Here is a 5757-nt window from a genome sequence, read left to right on the forward strand (position 1 = left end):
TCACGGAAAGCATCTGAGAACATCGTGTAAAATACACCAGCCCACCCAGGAATGTCTTTCATCGTCCCAAGCACAAAGGGTCAATGGAGTCTTCTAGGAATATCTTTGAAAGGAAAGCAAGAATTCAAGGCAGAGAATTTCTCCCAAATCACCACCCCACTTCTAGCCAGTCGACTACCCGTAGGTGTGTGCTGAAATACAAGGACCTGGGAAACCTTGACAATGAATCAGAAATTTCCAGTTCCTTCTGGAAAGGAGTAATTCAACAGACTCATGAATGCAGTCATGGAAATTAGAATCCCTGCTGTGACCTGGAACCCTGCAAAGTAAGCACGTAGGCAACCAAAAGTTCCCACACCCTGAGCTAGGGCTGCAGAGGAAACTTACAGTCACTGAGAGTGTCACTGAGATAAGTGACATCTGAGAAGTTCCTACAGGGCTGTGGACTCTCCTCTCCTTCCAGCTTCTAACGTTCCTCTGACAAGAGCTCAGGGCGAGATTCTTCAACAAGGGGCACTGTTGGCTGCTTAAAGTTTACATGCTTCTGTTTTCATACAAGCAAGCAATTTAGCCCTGATTGAGGAAGTATTTAAGAGGGATAAAGGCCCAGTTTAGAGGCTGTTGGAGTGTTTGGAAAACCTGTATTAAAAATTTTTGGCATCAGGGCTTCCCTGATGGCATAGCGGTTAAGAATCAGCCTGTCAATGCAGGGGACATGGGTTTGAGCCTTGGTCCAGGAAGATCCCACATCCACAGAGCAACTAAGCCCGTGCACCACAGCTACTGAGCCTGCGCTCTAGAGCCCGTGAACCACAACTACTGAAGTCCGAGTGCTTAGAGCCTGTGCTCCGCAACAAGAGAAGCCACCGCGATGAGAAGCCTGTGCACCGCAACAGAGCAGCCCCCGCTCGCTGCAGCTAGAGAAAAGCCTGCATGCAGCAACAGAGACCCAACGCAGCCAAAAATAAATAAATAAATAAATAATTTTTAAAGAAATTTGGCATCATATGTATAAAATAAATAACTAATGAGAACCTACTGTATAGCACAGGGAACTCTACTCGGTGCTCTGTGGTGACCTAAATGGGAAGGAAATGCAAAAAAGAGGGGATATATATTTAAGTATGGATGATTCACTTTGCTGTACAGCAGAAACTGACACAGCAGTGTAAAGCAACTCTACTCCAATAAAAAGAATTTTTTTGGCATCAAAACTATATGCCTCTGTTTATCAATAAGTAATTGTTGCTGGGTATCTGTTCTGAGTTCATCTTGTGATAGGAACCGTCAGGAAGTTCAAAAGAAGGGTGAGGGAGTAGGAAGGCAGAGTAGAAAGAACAAAGACCTTAGAATCAGAAGAATGAATATAGTTTCATATCTTCTGCTTACTAGATCAGCTTCATTCGCGTCTGTATTTTATTTGTAAAGCATTAGTAGCCTTAGGAACTTCATAAGGCTGTTGTAAAGAAAGGGAAGACAAATTAGTCGGGGGGGAGAAAAGTAGCACAGTATCTTCTTAGCTCTTCCTTTAATAATTATGTTTGAAGGCTTGTAATTTACATTAATAAACTTACCAGACAAAATTCAAATTCTTATGGTAGACTCCTACCTATCCTTCAAGGTTCCAATCAACTATTATCTCTTCTGGTTATGTTTTTACCTTAAATAAATCTCTTCCTTAATTAAATCTCGAATGCCCTTGCTACAATGTGTTATTTCACACGTATGTTAACATGTCCACGTTCTACCCTAAACTGTGATTTCCTGAAAATAGAGGTTGTGTCTCATTCCCATTTCTCCTCCCGCAGAGTCTTTTAGAAGTCCTTTAGTAGAAATATAGTATAATCAAACTATTATCCAGACAAGAAAAAAGCTTTTATGACTGTACAATTCTGTCCATAATCAATGTTTTGCCACAAATTTAGTAAAAAAAAAAAAAATTCCCTGAAGCTAAAGAGGGTCTTTGCCATCTTGGGACTGTCCTTCTGTTTGTCTGTGACATGAAGTTATTTGAACCCAACAATATATCTATTCAGAAACAAGGTGGGTGATGAAGATCAATTATATATGCAAATTGTCCTTGAACTAATGGTTTTGTCACAAGGGTTCGATACAGGCTCATTTAAAAATGTAAAGTTGAATCTTTTTCAATTAGTTTTCTTTTCTTAGTTTTCACTGTTTGGAATAAGAAAATCTTCTTGAGCAAAAAATGATAAAAGAAAAAGAAAGCAGCTTGGATATGGTTTGCCTTCCATGCCATATTTATTCCTAAGAAATAAATATGGGTAGAAGAAAAATATGACCTAAACAATATTAATCCAAACGATAAAGGGTATGTTTTATTACCAAAATTTTATTTAATATTTACTCTTGTAATGCTAAAGTCTTTGCAGGAACTCAAAGATCAGTGAAGTTTCCAAAATTAGCCAACATTTCAAGAAGGAATTTCATTAGTGAGATTATCTGATGTACTGAATCTTTTGTCATAGACCCAACCTTTGCAAAGTTGAGTATAAATTCCTACCTTCCCTGATGTGAAAAATCTGAGTCCTTCAACATTATATCAGATGTTTCTAGTTTGCATTGTGTAAGTGGTCCTGGAAAATTTCAAGTCAAGCATTTTTAAGGGAATCGTTTAAAATGTAAGAGGGAACTTAGAAATAAAATCACCAGTAAATTCCTTACGATATGAACAAGGCTCTATGTCACACGTTTTATAGAATCGATATTTCTTGTGTTAGATTTTCGTGAAGAGGGACGGAAATGATCGCAAGACTGAACTTTTTTTCCCTTAATATTATAAATGAGGTTACAAGACACTGTTCTCAAATATCATATGTCTTCCTTTCAATTGTTAAGAACCATTTCTAAAGATCTAACACAAGAGCAGATGAGCCACACTGGCTGGATTTGGGGATAATTGGATTTTCTTTTCTCTTCACAAAAATTATGCATGCCTGGAAAGAATGGTAAGAATAAACTTCAACCTACTAATTCAGCCTACTAATTACCATCAGCTAGTGTCTGGCTTTTGAAATCTGATTTAAGAGGAAAAAAAATGAAATGAAACCACAGGCTTGGCTGACAGAAAACTGTATTATGTTTAAGCAGTGATTGGGGAAGCCCAGTCTTAAGCAGGCTAGACTTTGGACCAAACCCAACTTATGTTTCCCATCCTTGTTTATTTTGTTACTTGACATGATTCAACTCATTAAGGATTTCAAAGGTCCAAGGGAAAGTCCTTCTACTTTGCCAAGGGCATCCTTAGTTGGAATTCCATTATCTCCCATGATCCAAGACAGGGATTTCCTCCTACTCAGTTCTGAGTAATTATGTGTAAGCAAACCCTTGGTGTTCTAGCAGAGTGACTGTGCTGAGTTGATGGCTCACCATGAATCATTCATGTGGCAGGCATCTTCAATGAGAGGGTAAGGAGGGATAACACTGATTTGCAGTGTTTAGACGAAGTATGGCTTTCTCATTCATCTCATTTGCTTCATCAGAGTTGATGCTTATTCTTATAAACCCTACCCTTTCCTGAAATGATTACAGGAAGAGAGAACAAGAACAGATTCAATCGGTCCTTCCTGTTCTACTGAGTCTAATTTAGATTACACGGTAGGAACTGCTGCTTCCTCCTTTCAGAAATCAGGAATTAGTGTTCTCTCTCTCTTTCCTCTTTCTGTCCTCTCTCCACTCCTCCTTTCCCAACCAGTGAAACAAAATTGTTTTAAATTAGGAAGTGGTATTTTTTTTTTAAGTCTGCATTTTCTATTTCAAAATTTTAAAGCTGGCCTCTTTTTTCTTTGGGGAGGGGTGCAATCTATTTCTCTGAGACGGTGATAAAAGCACCTCCTTCCAGAATAATTCGTAACCACATATTCACAACTGACATACAGCTTTTGGAGGGCTGCAGTCTGAGGTCACCTATGGAGCCTTCCATCAAGCCTCTTCCCTCCTTCCCACGCCAACGATGTCAAATTACACCCCCTGCTCTAACCGTCCCAGTAACGTATCCAACCAAGATTTTCAGGCAATGGGAACTGAGACCATTTATTCTTCTCAATTTTTTGCTAACATATCCTGTCTGGACCTCAGATACGAATTGCCCACCATGTTGCTCTTAGTCAGGACTGTTGCCCCAGGTGACCCTACAACTGCTCACTTGAATTAAACAATTCGTCATTTGATTGTCTAATGGGAGCAAAGCATTCTGTTAGGCACGCACAAGTTTCGAAGGTGAGTTTTCAACCTAGTTATGGGAATGATTCTAAAAAGAAGTGATCGGGGCTTCCCTGGTGGCGCAGTGGTTGAGAATCCGCCTGCCGATGCAGGGGACACGGGTTCGTGCCCCGGTCCGGGAAGATCCCACGTGCCGCGGAGCGGCTGGGCCCGTGAGCCATGGCCACTGGGCCTGCGCGTCCGGAGCCTGTGCCCCGCAACGGCGAGAGGCCACAACAGTGAGAGGCCCGCGTAGCACAAAAAAAAAAAAAAAAGAAGAAGTGATCGATGTTATGAGAGCAGTACACAAGGGATCCTGAATGTGCTGCTCTCCAAAGCTGGCAGGCCCCATCCTCACCTCTACAAGCCAATGTTCACCAGGAACTAGCCCAGACATGGGTTCCTATTTATGGTCAACTTCCGGAACCATTCACTGGAATTCCAAACAGTTTCTGATTTCCTCAGATACTGATCCCCGGGATTCTTTTTTTTTTTTTTTTTTTTTTTTGCGGTACGCGGGCCTCTCACTGTTGTGGCCTCTCCCGTTGCGGAGCGCAGGCTCCGGACGCGCAGGCTCAGCGGCCATGGCTCACGGGCCCAGCCGCTCCGCGGCACGTGGGATCTTCCCGGACCGGGGCACGAACCCGTGTCTCCTGCATCGGCAGGCGGATTCTCAACCACTGCGCCACCAGGGAAGCCCCGGGATTCTTTTTTGTTTGCAGTCTCACAATATTCTTTTGGGTCTTGTGATGGAGATGGGGAGTGTCTTCCTGCTTCCTTCGTGGCTTTCTGGTCATGCTGTTTCTTAAGTTCCTTCTCAGCTACGTGCCTTTGCATATGCTCTTCCCCTTCCTTACTCTTCTTGGCTCTGGCTTCCTGAATTTCCACCAGCCATCCTGCAAGCCCAGCCTTAAAATGGTACTTCTTAGTCTGACTAGGCCAGCTTCAGCCTTTAGGAAAGCCTTGTGCTGATCCTTTATCTCTCTTAGCACAGTTGTAATTTCAATTATTTCTATGACTATTTGTTAAATATCTATTTCCCCCACTAAAACATAATGCTGGTAATCACATTATTTCAGAATTGTATTTCTAGAACCTAGGACAGTGCCTGGAATAGATTATACTCTAATATATATTTGTGAATAAATGGAGGGCAGGATATGATCAGAACTGCTATATCTGTCTGTATCTATACCTATGTCTAAGGCAGTTATATATACATATGTATTCGATTAATACATGAGGACAAGAGACAACCCATTCCCGAAAACAAACAACAAAAAAATACGTAACATGCTATACTGAAATTATCCATTTATTTCTATTTCCACTATTTTTTTTTTTTTTTTTTTTGGCGGTGCGCGGGCCTCTCTGTGTTGTGGCCTCTCCCGTTGCGGAGCACAGGCTCCGGACGCGCAGGCTCAGTGGCCATGGTTCACGGGCCCAGCCGCTCCGCGGCATGTGGGATCTTCCCGGACCGGGGCACCAACCTGTGTCCTCTGCATTGGCAGGCAGACTCTCAACCACTGCGCCACC

The sequence above is a fragment of the Kogia breviceps genome, chromosome 16 (assembly GCF_026419965.1).
Source record: "Kogia breviceps isolate mKogBre1 chromosome 16, mKogBre1 haplotype 1, whole genome shotgun sequence".
NCBI lineage: Eukaryota > Metazoa > Chordata > Mammalia > Artiodactyla > Physeteridae > Kogia > Kogia breviceps.